The 18,433-nt window shown below is 38.9% G+C and overlaps 1 protein-coding gene across 9 annotated transcripts in view; it reads left to right on the forward strand.

Annotated features, from left to right (window-relative positions):
- Positions 1-18,433, forward strand: part of tenm4 (teneurin transmembrane protein 4) — a 2,250,110-nt gene that overhangs the window by 485,310 nt on the left and 1,746,367 nt on the right. For all 9 annotated transcript variants that reach the window (XM_087988070.1, XM_087988077.1, XM_087988076.1 and 6 more), the window contains exon 3: positions 6,996-7,067. The gene's annotated coding sequence lies outside the window, so the exon portion shown is untranslated. The remainder of the gene's footprint in view (positions 1-6,995; positions 7,068-18,433) is intronic.

Raw genomic sequence — 18,433 nt, forward strand, 5'->3', positions numbered from 1 at the left:
TATTTCAACCATGCAAGGCAGCTCCCGAATGACAGAACTTGAATATGACACTGGCTGTGGGAATCCTGGGAGGTCCCAGCAGGAGTGAATGTACAATGGCATAGATGGGGTTTCATCAAAGCGTGTTGCACAGGTAATGAAGCAAGCTGCCAAGAATTGTGCAAAAATGCTTGCTAGAGTTCACAGCGAGAAACCCTCTGTGAAATTCCCCAAAATTGACACTTTGCTGATTTTCTTTAGTAAGAATCAACTTCTTGTTCTGTAGTCAAGCAACTGTTCTTTCATAATTAATCCATGAACTTCCAATAAGTCTAATATAGATTGTCAAGTTAGTGTTCTTTAGTAAGAATCAACTTCTTGTTCTGAAGTCAAGCAACTGTTCTTTCATAGTTAATCCATGAACTTCCAATAAGTCTAATATAGATTGCCAAGTTAGTGTATTGCTCTTAATACTAAGAATCAAGAGTTTTATCCACAAGAGGACACTCTAGGATAAATATTTCACTTACATGCTCCTGGAATAGAACTTCACTCATTGGGGGTATATATTAGAAAATTGATGCAAACACACCTCATGGGTTTCTGTCGACTTGTGTTAATCATAAACTGTGTTTCCACAATTTCCTGCAATATATTCCCAGTGGGCAAAGTTCCAGGCAAGGAGAATGCATGTTGCTCTTGTTGAGAAAAATATGCTGGAAAGAAAAGTTATACACAATAATTTCATGTTAACATTCAAAATGTCTGCAAGGACTTGTATTCCCTAAAGAAAGAATCCATTTTGCATTATTCATTGATTTTAAGAACCATAAAACTTGAAGCAAAGTTGCATTTTCAGTATAAACACAGGGAAAAACACATCTCATGGCATTGAATCAACACATTATATTCTTCTTTTGAAATATTCGTCCTCAAAATAAATGAAAATACAACATTCCAATGTTTGATAAAACTTGTCAATCTGCACAAGCACATGCAGTTAAATCCAGAGCACTACCAGGTGTCTGGTAATGTTTACACTGTCAAAGAGTCTCATCTTTGGAGCTGATGTTGAAATCATGAAGAAATAACAAAACACAACAACACATTATAATACATTTATAAGGAAAGCAGTGGCATAATAGTAATTGGCTTGAATCTCTCTAGGTAAAAACAATGACTGCAGATGCCGGAAACCAGAATCTCTCTATTTGAATTCAATAGCAATCTTGAAAAAATTGCCTAACCCGAAACATATTCTTTCGAGAGAGAAAACTGTCATCCTTACCTGATCAATCTGACCTTTGACCCCAGACCCATAATGTATATTAACTGCAGTAACTTAGGGAAGGAAAATAAATGCTCGCCTAACCAGTGACATCAGTACTTCACGAATTTTTTAAAAATCACAGAAACCTATCTGGCTGTTGAATTCAATGCAAACCTAATATGAACCTATTCAGATACTCTCTGGTTGATTAATGAAGTTATCGTCAAAAAATGTTTCTATTGCTGCATTGGATTTGGAGAAAAGAGTTTCCTGACAAGGGTAAGAGGTTAAAACCCGATGTGTAATTTCTATCATCAGTACAACCACAGAGATCTAATGGAGCCCCTAAGGTAAAATTATTTCACTGGGACATCAGTGCAGTAGCTGCAACAGGGAATTTTACATGCTCAAATGTCATCAGTCAATTAGAATAAAGTAAGTATTTTAGTGTCTAACTTTAACCTTATTAAATGTGTCAATAGATCAGCATCTAGGCAAAGAATAGAAGGCTGAAATTTAAAAAAAAGTAACTTTTTAAGCCCTTTGCAGACTGGTAAATAATTGCCATGTGCCTTGTGCCGTGTCAATAACACAACTACCTTGGCTTCAGTCTTAAACTCATTGTTATTTTAACTTTTGTTAATCTTCACATCTGGAGTTAAATTGCAATGTGTGCAGTGTATAAGTTTCTACAGTATGTTGGGAGTGGAAGTCAGAGTTTTATATTTGAAAACAATTAAAGCCTGGCTACTATCTGAAATTAAATTAATTCAACCGTGATTACTTCTGTCTCACACATTTCTTTGTGATGTGCCAATAAATGAGGCAGTCAAATTTCAAATTGCGTATCTGCATGCTTGATCATTTGATTGGTATGATGCTTCTATTTGTTAGCAATTAACAACAGCTAGATGGCAATTGTCCTTATCTTTCTATTTTCTTAAAATCTCTTCTTTATTCTGTCATTGGAAATGAATCTTTCCAAAGCATTGAAAAAATTTCTTCCATTATCTATGATATTGTTTGAAACATTAAACAAATGTTTCAAACAAACAAATGGCTTTATCAATTTAGTGGTCATGTTGTTATTTCAATAAAATCTAAACTCAATCAATTGCTACCTTGTTGACATGGGTATTCCTGCTCCTTGACCCTAACTGGATATTTGAATTCCCCACAATTCCTTTTGAGTTTTTTGAAAATTCAGAAGTAGTGCCAAAATAGTTGATGTCCTTCAGCAACAATAAATATTCTCCCAGATGTGGCAAAATGAAAGGTCCCCTGGTGATTCACAGTGTCAAAGGGCAAAAAGGAGGTTGTATTTTTAACTGTAAGAAGGTTGTTATTGAAACTGATTGGTGTGTTTGAAGAATTTGTTAAAAAATAGCACAATTGTGTGGTATGCAGCTCACTGCTGAGGTATCTTTCAGAGCTGTGTTTGTCCATTAACCTCAGTTCAATTGCAAAAATTTATTTGCTCCTGAGGCAAAAAAAAAATCACTGTCAGATAATTATTACTGTTTTTAAGAAGATCTAGAATTTTCTTTTAAGATAAATAAAATTTACATTGTTAATTTGTTTTTATTCAGTTGAGCCATTGGAAAATTGGAATTATGTTTGATCTATCCCTGAAAGTTGTTGAAGATTCATGTCTAGGTTATAGTTCAAAGTTGATCACAGATGTTATATGTCCATGCTAGTGTAAAAAGCAGTTTGGTTTAATGTTTCAAACAATATCATAGATAATGGAAGAAATTTTTTCAATGCTTTGGAAAGATTCATTTCCAAGAGACAGCTAAAGAAAATTACATTAGATTTCTAGTTCTACTCTCCCATTGCTAGTTGTCCTGGGGTTGCCAGGTTGGCGAACTTGCTCTTGCATCTACTACAACAGGGGATGCAATTTAATTATTCATAGAAGTTCAAAGGCGGCATTCTTTAATTTATCGATCCTCCAATCTTTGAGTGTGCCAATGGAGAAAGACACAAAACAATCCAGTCTTTGTCATTAGTGCTATGACCCTCCATGATGCAAGGTTGGTAAATGTCCTTGAAGACACTTGAAGGTAGGTTAACAAACATGTGTGCTTTTGAATTTTAATCTAAGAATCTTCCTGTCTCCCTGCAATGCATTTTCTTACCTAGTCTGTCTTTACCAACTCCTAAACATACCAAAGCCATTTTTACATCTCTTTTTTTATGCCCTTGACCCCACTGTATTGCACACCTCACTAGTCACTCACCCCTACTGGTCTCAAACCTCCATGCAAAGGTCAAATTTCCTGTTCCCCAAACTTGTACTATAGACTTAAGCAAAATATTATGCTTACCTACTATGGAAAAGCAGGAACCACAGCTTGTTGGGAAAAGCAGTAGTTGAACAAGGAAAGAGGAGATGGATTGAACAGAGTCAAGGTATATTCCCTCAAAAGGTAAAGCAAGGACAAACAAAATCCAGAGCTCCCTGGATAACAAAGGAGGTAGAAATAAAGTTATTGAAGAAAAACAGACACAATGTAAATTTTGTTTCTCTCTCCACAGATATTGCCAGAACTGTTTCTCAAGCATTTTGTGTTTGTTTGTGATTTCCAGTATCTGCAGTATTTTTCTTTCATTTAGAAGAAATTTTGTATTTATAATAGGTGTTAGATAGTAAATACAATTGACAGCCCCCCAAACTGGACATCAAAGGTTCAGAAGAGATGTGAAAATGCAAAAATAAGAAGTAAGGAGGGATTGTGAAGCAAGACTTACATCTGAATTAGTGGAAAATCCCATAAAATTCTGCAACCACATCAATAATAAAACAGTAGTAAAGGAGGAAAAGGACTGATTAGGGACCAAATGTTGGGATTTGGTAAGAGGAATGGCCAAGGTGTTAAATTAATCATTTTGTATCTGCTTTTACCTCAAAGGCATGTAATAGATAAAGAAACTGAATTACCAGAAGTGTTTAAAACTGATTAGGAGGAGGCTTTGGATGAAGTGTTGAACTGTGATTCAAGAAGGCAGCTCATTACTGTCTCCTAAAGATCAACTTGGGATGGGCAATAATGCTGGTCCAACCAGCAAGCCCACATTCCATAAATGAATAAAAAAAGTTGTTAAGGCTCCCTGATTGATGAGATTGCATCCAAGGATGTTGAAGGAAGTGAGAATGGAAATTATTGAGCAGTAGGCAATTATCTTTCAATCTTAGGATTTGAGGGATAGTGGAGGCAGGTACCAGAGGATTAGAAAATTACAAACATTAGACCCTTGTTCAATAAAAGTTGTATGGACTAGCCTAGCAGATCAGTCAGCTTAATTTATAGAACCAATTATTTGGAATAGAATGAACAGTTACAGAATTATAGAGACATAGTGATGTATAGCACAGAAACAGACCTTTCGGTCCAAATTGTCCATGCCTCTCCCTGTAGCTCAAACTCTCCAACGTTTCTGATCTTTTCTGAACCTTTTCAAGTTTAACAACATATTTCCTATTAGCAAGAAAACCAGAACTAGATACAGTAACTGAGAAAATGTGGCTTGATAAGTGTCAGCATAGATTTGTTCAGGGAAAACTGGTTGGAATTAACCTGCCAGAGTAATTGAAGAGGTAACAGAAGTAGGTGTTGAGGGCAAGGTTCTATTGTGATGTACTTGGACCTCAAAAGGTATTTAATACAATTCCAAACAACGGACTTGAGGAAATCTATAGGTCATGGAATAAAAGGGATAATAGCAAAAAGGATACAAAATTGGCTGAGGAATAAGAAACAGCGAGTTATTGTTAATGTTTTTCAGACTGGATAAAATGCTTGCTATGTGGTTCCCCAGGGATTGGTTTTAGGACCCTTGTTTTTTTTTATTTCCTAAAAGACATAGAACTTGGTGTGTAGAGGATAATTTCAAAGTTTGAGGACAACACAAAACTTGAAAGAACTGTACATTATGATGGGGACAATGTAGAATTTCAAAACATCTTAATGAACGGGGCGGATAGATTTGCAACTGTGGTAGAGTAGGTCACTTCAGCTGGAACCCGCCCGCTTCATCTCTGTTTATCATTTCTTCCTTTTTTCTCTCTCCCCTTTTTCTCTTGTTGTTTATTTTCTTCTTTCCTTCATTCTCGGCCTCAGCGTGGACCCGGTGAAACATCGTCTTGGTCTGATTGGGCCCATGGTGGTCTCTTTCAGCCTGGCGTAGTGGTTCCTCAGCACGGTATCTCCGCATATGGGTAGATCCTTCCAGGGCATGTTCCAGAGGCAGCAGGAGGATTTCGGGGAGGTGACCACTATAGCAGCACCAATGTGGAAAGAGTGAGTGGTGAGGGAGGTCCCCCAGTATCTGCTGCGGCTGCATCGAGGACAGGCAGCTGATGTCTCCCAGAGAGTGAGATATACGAAGGACTGATCAAAGACTGTCGAACTTTGAATTTTATTCCTTTTTTTCTAGTTTACATAATGAAGGTCTTTAATGTTAACCTTATTTCTTTATTTTTCTACTCATTCTATGAACATAATGCTTAAAGTTTTAACTTTGTTTCTTTTACTACTTTGTACCTAAGTTTTTTGTAACTAGGTACCTTCATACCTAAGGTGGCGCTGTGTGTGGCGACATTATGCACTTTTTACTGTGCTCTTGTCCTTCTGTACTTGAGCACGTGATATTAAAATCTAAAAAAAATGCAGTTTGATGCAGAGGTATCAGTTGATGTACCTTAATGCAGAAAAGCATGATGAGAAAGTATAAAATTAAAGGTACTACTTTATTCTAACAGAAACATTTGAACATACATGTATATGTCATTAAAGGTGATAGAACAGGTAGAAAGAGCTGCTCATACAGTTTCATTACTAGGGACATAGAGTATATCAACAGAAGGTTATGATGAATTTATATCCAACACAAGTTATACCTCAGCTGGAGTGTCATAAATGTTTTGAGAGAGTTTTGGGAAGGATATGAATTTGTTGGATAGAGTATAGAAAAGATTTTTGATACTGATACTGATTCTGGGAATGAAACATTCCAAGTTATAATTAAAGATTGGAGAAGTTGTAACTGTTTGCTTTGAAGCTGAGAAGGCTAGGACGAGATTTGATAAGAATTTGCAAGATCATAAGGGCTCTGTACAAAGTGGTTATCGAGAAAGTGTTTCCAATCCCAAACAAGACAGTACAGTTTTAAAATGTTTTGCCAAAGAAACAAACATGACATGAGAAAAACAACCTTTTGTACAACAAACAAACATGTATGGAATGCACTGTCTGGAAGTGTGGAGTAGGCACGTACAATTGAAGCATGTAAGAGTGCATTAGTTGATTGTATAAATTGAAACAACAGGGTAATTTGAAAAATGCAGGAGATTGGCACAAAGTTAAAATGCTCAGAGAGCCAGTGCAGACACATTGGGCCAAATGGTCACCTTTAGCACCATAACAGTTCTGTGATTCTGTGAAGTATGAACCAACCATAGGATAATGTAAGGTTTGACGTCCATTAAATACAATAATAATGTTAGAATTGCATCTGAACCCACCATTAGGAAATGGAAGTATTCTCTCCTACAACTAACCGAGCACCATGTTTCCTGCCATTGTGCTTTCTGTAAAATCTCTCCCTTGTCTTCGTCTGGAAAAACAAACACTGATATTTACCAATCAGAATGCTTTCCTTTAATTTCTTGGCTGAATGGGTAATAAGCTGTTAAAACTTTTATAATGTTCTCATTCTGTAATACATTTTTTCCTTTTAATAGGTTCATGATGCCAAGTGCAAACAGTTCAATACAAAGCTACAACTGATGGATACAGTCAAGGATTGAATATTGGTAAGTGAGATAACATGATATTTTTATGCTATTTTAAATTGCAATGTTGCAAAAGTCAGGGGTATGTGCTCGTGTTTGATATCAACATAGATTGATGCACTAGCTTACAATTTCTCTGTAATTTAGTATAATATATTAAAGTCTTTGCATGCAGTCAAATTCATACATTAACTGGTATTAACTTCAATATTCAAACCACTCAGACTGAATGGATATCCTTGAGGATTGTTAGGACCTTTAATAAAATATAACAATGGTATTTAAACAAATATCTGGTGGAAATGAGTCACACAATTCTGTTCATTATTCAGCTTGATTGAAGAGATGTTTAAGTGTGATAAATTTACATGAAAATTATCCAGATATTTCATAACTCCAGTGATGAGTCAGTTTGGCTGAATTAACAACAATAACAGATTCTCAGAGGCAAATGCAGAACAAATGGGAGGTTTTACAGAGTTCAAAAAAGTTCCGTTCACCCCCCTGCTTGAGGAATACAAAACTCATTGACATTCCTGTCAATGGGGTATTTGTACCATGTCCTGCAACCTCTACAGTTGTTGTTAGTAAATTTGTTAAAATGGCTTCAGTTCTGATATTGATCTCTAGCAGATTTACTGGGCAGATAATGAATCTAAAAGTAAGTGAAAATTGATGATTTGCCACTTTATGAACAGGGCTTTTCACATTTATTACATTTTCAATGGTGTCTACAATGTTTTGCTGCCCTTCCCCATTTTATTATTTTGCGTAAATGAATTCATCTGTTTCCATTTTCTCTTAATTTGGTATCAGCATGAAGAAGTTGACCTCTCCAGTGAATCATACTTGTACTCTCCCTGAGGAAATATGGCTTGTAACCAAACCAGATGATTTGATTATGAGGAAAAAACAAAATTTCTGGGAATTCACTGTCATATTCCTATTATTTTGTGACATTATGCCTGGGAGAAAAATGCCAAACTAAAACTGGACATTTTTTTAATTGTGATTACATACTTCAATTATTAGCAGAAATCTCCATAGAACATTAAAGCACAGTACAAACACTTCGGCCCCCGACATTGCGCCGACCTGTGAAACCAACATAGAGCCCGTCTAACCTACACTATTCCATTATCATCCCTATGTTTATCCAATGACTATTTAAATGCTCTTAATGTTGGTGAGTCCACTACTGTTGCAGGCAGTGTGTTCCATGCCCTTACTACTCTCTGAGTAAAGAAACTACCTCTGTCCTATATCTATCACCCCTCAATGTAAAGCTATGTCACCTCGTGTTAGCCGCCACTATCCGAAGACAAAGGCTCTCACTGTCCAACCAATCTCATCTCTGATCATTTTGTATGTCTCTATTAAAACACCTCTCAACCTTCTTCTCTCTAATGAAAACAGCCTCACGTCCCTCACCTTTCCTTGTAAGACCTTCCCTCCGTACCAGGCAACATCCTGGTAAATTTTGTCTGCACCCTTTTGAATGCTTCCACATCCTTCCTATGATGCAGCGACCAGAATTTCATGCAATACTCCAAGTGCAGCTGCACCAGAGTTTTGTACACCTGCAATATGACGTCATGGCTCTGAAACTTAATCGCTCTAAGAATAAAACCTAACACACCATATGCTTTCTTAACAACCCTATCAACCCGGGTGGCAACTTTCAGGGATCTATGTACATGGACACCGAGATCTCTCTGTTCATCTACACTACCAAGAATCTTCGCCCAGTACTCTTTAATCCTGTTGCTCCTTCAAAAGTGAATCACCTCACACTTTTCCGCTTGAAATTCCATTTGCCAACTCTGCAGCTTATCCATGTCCCTCTGTAACCTGCAACATCCTTCCGCACTGTCCACAACTCCCCCAACTTTAGTGTCATCCACAAATTTACTAACCCATCCATCTACGCCCTCATCTAGATCATTTGTAAAAATGACAAACAGCAGTTGTCCCAGAACAGATCCTTGTGGTGCACCACTAGTAACTGAACTCCAGGATGAACATTTCCCATCAACCACCACCCTCTGTCTTCTTACAGCTAGCCAATTTTTGATCTAAACCTTTACATCACCCTCAATCCCATGCCTCCATGTTTTCTGCAATAGCCTACCATAGGGAACTTTATCAAACACTTTACTGAAATCCATATACAGCACAGCAATCACTTTACCCTCATCCATCTGTTTGGTCATCTTCTCAAAGAACTTACTAAGGTTTGTGAGGCACGATCTACCCTCACAAAACTGTATTGACTATCCCTAATCAAATTATTCCTTTCTAGATGACTATAAATTCTCTCTCTTATAAACCTTTCCCACACTTTACCCACAACATAAGTAAGGCTCCCTGATCTAAAATTACCAAGGTTGTCTCTGTTGATGTTTGCTTTGTTCCACAAATCTGGACGACACAAGTTTTCTGTACAACATCAGTAGCTTTATTACCAGACAGCCAGCGAGAGAATCAAAGCATCTCTAAAATAAAAACACTGACTGCAGATGCTGGAAACCAGATTCTGGATTAGTGGTGCTGGAAGAGCACAGCAGTTCAGGCAGCATCCAAGGAGCAGCGAAATCGACGTTTCGGGCAATGACTCTTCCTCACGAATCTCTGCCTTACACCCAGAGACAGTATATTTTATAGAAATTGAACAAAGACTTATCAGTCACATGAATGATTGTCATCACACAATTTAAAGTAGGTAATTATGAATTTACAAAACCTGATGAATGTCGATGTCCTGTAACAATGTGTGAATGAGCTATAGAAACCAATTATCATATCTTCCATGATTATGTGTTGATGGATAGAAATTAAAGCAGAAAGATTTTTTCTGCTACAAATGGGGAACTCACATACCTATGCTTATATGGAGGAGAGGTAAATGGGGTATTCACATACCAATATTAATATGGAGGGAAGTGACTGGGGATTCACATACCTATGCTAATATGGAGGGTAAGTAAGACAGTGGGAGAAGGAGGCAGTTAACTGGGTTGGGGCCAGTGCTATTATTCCTGCCTGGAAAAGACAAAGGTCTTGTCCAGGCTTACTTGCGTGGAATGGGGGAATCCACATGCGTGGATTGAAAGAGTACAGGGTTGCAGTTGCTGTTGCAGTAAGTCCTTTGATGGTGGGATTTTTAACCCTAAAGTCCCCAATGTGCCCTGAAAGAGAAATAAAGCATGGAAATGACCCTTCTGTGACATTTTAATTTCTCATCTCTACTCCCCTTCTTGAATAAGGGGACAACATTTGCTATCCTCTAGTCTTCTGGCATTATTCCTGTCAACAATGACACAAAGCTCTGCAATCTCATCCCTGGCTTCCCAGAGAATCGAGGATAAATCTCATCTGGCCCGGGGACTTATCTATTTTCATACTTTCCAGAATTGCTAACACCTCCTCCTTCTGAAACTCGATCCCGTCTAGTCTAATAGCCTGTATCTCAGTATTCTCCACGAGAACATTTTTTTTCCCTGCGTGAATATTGACGAAAAATATTCATTTAGCGTCTGTCTTATCTCTTTGGTCTCCATGAACAACTTTTCACTACTGTCCTTGGCTGGCCCTAATCTTACTCCAGTCATTCTTTTATTCCTGACATACCTATAGAAAGCTTTAGGATTTTCCTTGATCCTACCTGCCAAAGACTTCTCATGTCCTCTTCTGGCTCATTTTAGTTCTGTCTTTCGGTCCTTCCTAGCTAACCTGTAACTCTCAAGTGCCCTATTTGAGCCTTCATGTTTCATCTTTACATAAGCCTCCTTCTTCCTCTTGACAAGAGATACAACTTCTTTAGTAAACCACAGCTCCCTCATTTGTCCACTTCCTCCCTGTCAGACAGGTACATGCTTATCAAGGATACGCACTAGCTGTTCCTTGAACAAGCTGTACATTTCAATTGTGCCCACCCCCTGCAGGTTCCTTCCCCATCCTATGCATCCTAAATCTTGTCTAATCACCTCATAATTTCCATTCCCCCAGCTACAACATTTGCCCTGCGGTATATAACTATCCCTTTCCATCGCTAAAGTAAACGTAACCAAATTGTGGTCACTATCACCAACGTGCTCACCTACCTTCAAATCTAATATCTGGCCTAGTTCATTACCCAGTACCAAATCCAATGTGTCTCACCTATATCAGGAATACACACTATATCAGGAATTCCCCCTCACACATTGGACAAAAACTGACCCATCTAAAGTACTCAAATTATAGCCTTTTCCAATATTTGGCAAGTTAAAGTCCCCATAACAATTACCCTGTTACTTTCACTCTTATCCAGAATTATCTTTGCAATCCTTTCCTCTACATCTCTGGAACTATTCAGAGGCCTGTGTATATTGTGATGATGCTGTTTTTTAAAAGATAACTTTGTCCTTTTTTTTACAAGAGGTTGTAAGTCAGAGGTGTCAAACTGGCTACTCTGACTTGTGAGACCTTTAGGTTCTTTTAAAAGTTGGAACAATGAAAGCAGCCTCAATTGGTGTGGCCAGTTCTCACAGATTCAGATTTATGGGTTTTGGTTTTCTCAATAGCTTCAGAAGTTATTTGAGATCTCAACAGAGTTGGAAGCTTTGGTGAATGTCTCTTGGCTGTTACACTGCCTGAAGCTTCTCTTGATGCTTCCTCCTGGATTGGAGAACTGCATCTGTGGCTGTGTTTACCTTTTTGCCAGGGAGTGTGTTTATGGGATGTTATTATATTGGAACAGTTAATTAGTAGTAAGCACGGTATCTGTTATTTGATAACGTTTTCCGATAGCTAAGTTATTCTAAATTCCTCTTTCTTTTGTTTGTATTTAACTATAGCATTTAAATAAATTGTGTTTTGTTTAACATTGAATAGTTTGACCAGTCGCATCATATCTGGAACACAACTTCACATCTACCTTTAAAATAAGAAAATGTTATGGTCTAGACTACCTTCTTAAAATATACTATTCTCGCCTTAAGCACATTCAATAGTGGACCATTCATAAATGGTGTGGTGAGTTTCTCGATGAGCAGTACCAAATTGACAATTAAGGGAGATTATTACTTGTCACATGTTTTGTTAATGGCTGAAACCACCTTATTAATATTCAGTTTTGAGTAATTCTGAAAGATAGGATTTATGTGCATTCGGAGAGGCAAGGAATGATTAGAGTAGTGAGTATGGTTTTGAGTGATATCGTATCTCACAAATTTGATTGAGCTTTTTTGAGGAAGTAACCGTAAGGATTGATGAGGGTAACATGGTAAACATTGTTTTATTTGAACTTTAAGAAAGCCTTTTGGAAGAATCCACATGGCAGAGTATTTAGTAAAGCTAGATCACATAGAATCCTATGTGATCTAGCTTTACTAAATACTCTGCCATGTGGATTCTTCCAAAAGGCTTTCTTAAAGTTCAAATAAAACAATGTTTACCATGTTACCCTCATCAATCCTTACGGTTACTTCCTCAAAAAAGCTCAATCAAATTTGTGAGATACGATATCACTCAAAACCATACTCACTACTCTAATCATTCCTTGCCTCTCCGAATGCACATAAATCCTATCTTTCAGAATTACTCAAAACTGAATATTAATAAGGTGGTTTCAGCCATTAACAAAACATGTGACAAGTAATAATCTCCCTTAATTGTCAATTTGGTACTGCTCATCGAGAAACTCACCACACCATTTATGAATGGTCCACTATTGAATGTGCTTAAGGCGAGAATAGTATATTTTAAGAAGGTAGTCTAGACCATAACATTTTCTTATTTTAAAGGTAGATGTGAAGTTGTGTTCCAGATATGATGCGACTGGTCAAACTATTCAATGTTAAACAAAACACAATTTATTTAAATGCTATAGTTAAATACAAACAAAAGAAAGAGGAATTTAGAATAACTTAGCTATCGGAAAACGTTATCAAATAACAGATACCGTGCTTACTACTAAGGGTGAGCTTGCCGGTTAGATACCAGATTAGCTTTCTGGAAGGAGACAGAGTATGGTGGTGGAGGACTGTCTTTTGGACTGGAGACCTGTGAGTAGTGGTGTTGTACAAGGATTAGTACTTGTTCCACTTTTGTTTGTCATTTATATAAATGATTTGGATGAGAAAATAAGAGGCTTGGTTAGTAACATGTGGATGACACCAAAATTGGTAGCATACTGAACAGTGAAAGTCATTTAACATTACAAAGAGATCTTGATCAACTGGGTCAGTGGGCTGTGGAGTGGCAGGTGAAGCTTATTTTGGATAAATGCAAGTGTATTGCATTTTGGTAAAACCAATAAGGACAGGGCCTTGAAAAGTGTTATAGAACTGAGAGACCCAGGGGTTTAGGTACATAGTTCTTTGGAATTTACACCACAAGTAGACAAGATGGTTAAGAAGGCATTTTGCATGCTTGTCTTCATTGCTCAGACCTTTGAGTATCAGAGTTGGGATGTCATATTAAGGTCGTACAGGACATTGGTGAGGCCTCTTCTGGAGTATTGTGTGCAGTTCTGGTCACCCTGTTATAGGAAGGATATTATTAAACTGGAGGTCAGAAAAATTGTACCAGAATGTTGCTAGAAATGAAGGATTTGCATTATAAAAATAGGCTGGATAGGCACAGACATTTTTCACTGGAGTGTAGGAGTTTGAGGAGTGACCTTGTAGAGGTTTATAAAATCATGAAGGGCATTGATAAAGTGAATAGCAAATGTCTTTTCCCAAAGGTGGGAAATTTCAAAATTAGAGGGCATATTTTTAAGGTGAGAAAAGAAAGATTTAAAAAGGACATGAGGGGCAACTTTTTTACACAGACAAAGGTTACTGTGTGGAATGAACTGCCTGGGCTGTGGTGGATGCAGGTAGTTACAATAGTTCAAAAGACAATTGGATAAGCACATGAATAGCAAAGGTTTGTAATGTAATGGGCCAAATACAGGTAGGTGTGACTAATGTAGTTTGGGAACCTGGTCAGTGTGGAGTAGTTGGACCTAAGGGTCTGTTTCTATGCTCTATGGCTCTTGTTTTCGACCTTACTAAACTCACAAAACAAGTTACATTTTGCAAAACTTTAACAGGGAAATCAGAGCTGATATCTGGTGGAGTGACTGCAGCACCCTGGTGTGCTCTGCACAATTACAGCAGGCAGTGAGATGATTTGAAAACTGGCTGAATGAAAACAATCTTCCAATGGGAGGGTGATACTGGGGAGGTGACAGTTGTCATTATCCAATACAAAGCTAAGCTTCATTGGAGCTCTACAGGCCAGGTAAGACTTCATGAACACCATTTTCCAGTACACAAGAGATGGGTGCATCAAACCTTAAAATGGGAGTCATGCCAGAATTTGATTTGCATTGTTCAACCACTTCAGCCTCTATTAGTTTTGTTTGTGATCATGCGTGCTGTCTGTTTGGATTCATCCAATTGTTTGCCTGTATGTGATGATCTCCTGCTTAACAATAATAAGCTGTGGGCCCACGGCAGTTAATGTGGATGGGCTAGTGCTGACTTAAAGAGTGTTCAGATGGGATGCTGGAAAAACACAGCAGACCAGGCAACATCCGAGGAGCAGGAGAATTGACATTTCGGGCATAAGCCCTTCTTCAGGAATGAGGCTGGTGTGCCAAGCGGGCTGAGATAAAAGGTGGGGGGAATGAATTTTGGGGAGGGGCACTGGGAATACGATAGGTGGAAGGAGGTGAGGGTGAGGGTGATAGGCCGGAGAGGGGGTGGGGGGGGAGAGGTCGGGAAGAAGATTGCAGGTCAAGAGGGCGGTGCTGAATCTGAGGGTTGGGACTGAGATAAGGTGGGGGGAGGGGAAATGAGGAAGCTGGAGAAATCTACATTCATCCCGTGTGGTTGGAAGGTTCCTAGGCGGAAGAGGAGGCGCTCTTCCTCCAGGCGTCGTGTGGCCAGGGTCTGGCGATGGAGGAGGCCAAAGACCTGCATGTCATTGGCGGAGTGGGAGGGAGAGTTAAAGTGTTTAGCCATGAGGCGGTTGGGTTGGTTGATGCGGGTGAGCCAGAGGTGTTCCCTGAAACATTCGACAAGTAGGCGGCTTGTCTCCACAATGTAGAGGAGACCACATCGGATGCAGTGGATACAGTAAATGATGTGTGTGGAGGTGCAGGTGAATTTGCGATGGATATAGAAGGATCCATTGGGGCCTTGGAGGGAGGTGAGGGGGGAGGTGTGGGCGCAAGTTTTGCACTTCTTGCGATTGCAGGGGAAGGTGCCTGGAATGGAGGTTGTTTGGTGGGGGGGTGTGGACCTGACGAGGGAGTCACGGAGGAAGTGGTCTCTTCTGAATGCTGATAGGGGTGGAGATGGAAATATATCCCTGGTGGTGGGGCCTGTTTGGAAGTGGCGGATATGACGGAGGATGATAAGATGTATCCGGAGATTGGAGGGGTGGAAGGTGAGGACCACTGGGGTTCTGTCCTGGTGGCGATTGGAGGGGCGGGGTTCAAGGGTGGAGGTGCAGAAAGTGGAGGAGATGCGGTAAAGTGTGGATCGGTGGTGTCTTGGCTGAGAGAATGAGGTTCTGTGTTGTTGGAGTGTCAGTCACAGTATCCCTGTCCTTTTTAGCTGCTGTGCCATTACATTGCCGGTGAGGGGCAACACCAGATGCACAGTGGTCTTTTAAAGATGTTACAGGCTCAAACATTGCCAGTCTTTCCCCAGATATTCATAAGTGGTGACCTATTTTTTGAACAGCATGTGTCAGTGGTTCCAGAATCAGACATGCCAGATGCCATTGCGAGAGGGGAGGTAGTTTATGTGGTGAATTTGGTTATATATGGTAAGAAAATACGAGTAGAAATCTGTCACAAAAACATGACATTTTTCAGATTTACTAAAAAAAGTAAGTTCCAGCCCATGGACTGTTTCCCCTAAATTACCGACTGTATTGGACATGAATAGTTGGCCTGTACAGACCATGGACTCTATAATGAGAATTGGAAACATTTAAAATGAGGAGAAAGGATGTCAGCAAAATTTAAAATGTTGGCTGAGTAATGGAAATTTCTGAAATTGCTGCATGAACTCTTTCTCTGGGAACCATATATTGTGAATAGTCTTTTTTTAATTGATGTTAGCTCTATTCTACAAGTTTATGTATCCTATTCTAGTGCAGTTTTCTATCAGTTATGAAATATTCTTTTGAGCGACTGGCCCCGTGAATTTATAGTCATGATTCAGTAATTGTCAAGATTATATAATTTCCAAAACCAATTAAAAAATACTATTTTAATTAGATTAAAAACTCATCTTCATTTATACTTTCCATCATCATAGTTTGCATTGCTGTAAGGCATCTTTAGCATTCATGATTCATAGTGACTTCATTGTAAAATAATGGGATATGTTGGTCAGAATTTCTTTTTGTCAAATCTTGCAAAGTGCTATCATTTAGGCTATCAAATATGATTTAGTCTATATGTTTTGTTCAAGGCTAATGATAATCTGATGTGCCACAATACAAAGATAACATTTGATGCCAAAGTATCAGTGGCAACCTTCTACCTTATAAGACAATCTTTTGCACCATGGTGTTCAACACTGTGTTAAATAATTACTATTATAGCACAGGGGCCATACACCATCATGCTGTCACTGCCACAATGCTACTGGTGAAATCAAAGGGCTGGAAAGTTACACGATTCACTGGTCTTTTTTCTTTATCTGGACCTTTATCTCTAACAGCTGAATTTTTTCCTTTCAATTATCCAAAAGCAGTCAGCGTTCAGAAGTTAAACTTATCTCTCACTCCTTAATGTTGATGTGTATCATCTTCATATTTCCTTTTTACATGAGGCAGAGTGTGGATGTTTTGGAAGCTGAGACCCAGCAGCTAGTTCACTGTACAGAATGTAATATACAGCTTAATAGAACATAGAATAATACAGCACAGAACAGGCCCCTCGGCCCACAATGTTGTGCCGAACATTTGTCCTACCTTAAGCACATATTCGTGTACCTATCCAATTGCCGCTTAAAGGTCACCAATGATTCTGACTCTGCCACTCCCACAGGCAGCGCATTCCATGCCCCCACCACTCTCTGGGTAAAGAACCTACCCCTGACATCCCCCCTAAATCTTCCACCCTTCACCTTAAATTTATGTCCCCTTGTAACACTCTGTTGTACCTGGGGAAAAAGTCTCTGACTGTCTACTCTATCTATTTCCCTGATCATCTTATAAACCTCTATCAAGTCAGCTTCTTATATCCTGCTTATACAGCTCCAACTGGTGAACATGGCTCAGCCAGCAGAGGAGTCACTTAGGATCATTGAATCCGTACAGTGTGGAAACAGGCTATTCGGCCCATTGAGTCCACACCAAACCTCCGAAGAGCATCCCACCCAGATCCACTCCTCTACCTTAATCTTGTGATCCTGCATTTCCTACAGTTAATCCAACTTGCCTGCTCATCTCTGGACACTTTGGGCAATTTGACATGTCCAAACCACCTAGTGTGCACATCTTTGGACTTTGGGAGGAAACCAGAGGAAACCCATGCACACATGGGTAGAATGTGCAAACTCCACACAGACAGTTACCTGAGAGTGGAATCAAACCTGGGTACCTGGTGCTGTGAGGCAGCAGTACTAACCACTGAGCCATTATACTACTACTTGATCACTTAATACATCTCCTTGGCATTCCCTTGCTCACAGGACAATAGGATTTTATGTCAAAGTTGTAACGAGTAGCCTGAGGCAAACTGCTAAGAATGTGTTGGACTTCATTTCAAATGACTCTTAGTTCATCCTCACTTGAATCATGAATAAGAGTGGGCCACTCAGATTCATTTATAGGTTCCATCACTGTGATGTTCATCCTGAAATAGTTAGCATTTTTTCAATTCTTGCTTTCCATTTGTTAACAGTATGTTGTTGGAGATGGTCTTTTGAAGTATGTTCCATTTCATTTTACAAGCTGTGTGGGATTTTGTTTAGTCACATGAAGGAATAATTGATTCTTATCTCGGGAGGCAGTATGACTGTTTTTGATGAGAGAATAGCATGTTTGCTTTGAATGCAAAAAAATCAAATATGGCATTGAACTGTTGCTTAGAGCATAAAACATAGGACATTACAATGCAGTACAGACCCTCCGGCCTTCGACGTTGCGCTGACCTGTGAAACCAATCTGAATCCTATTTAACATACACTTTTCTATTTTCATCCATATGTTTATCCAATGACCATTTAAATGCCCTTAAAAGTTGGTAGGTCTAATACTGTTGTAGGCAGTGCATTCCACACCCCTACTACTTTTTAAGTAAAGAAACTTACTCTGACATCAGTCCTATATCCATCACCCTCAATTTAAAGCTATGTCCCCTCGTGCTAGCCGTCACCATCCAAGGAAAA

Source organism: Chiloscyllium plagiosum, unplaced genomic scaffold, assembly GCF_037043375.1.
Source record: "Chiloscyllium plagiosum isolate Xiang-an unplaced genomic scaffold, Cpla_swu_hap1 HiC_scaffold_6, whole genome shotgun sequence".
In the NCBI taxonomy this organism is placed as follows: Eukaryota; Metazoa; Chordata; class Chondrichthyes; order Orectolobiformes; family Hemiscylliidae; genus Chiloscyllium; species Chiloscyllium plagiosum.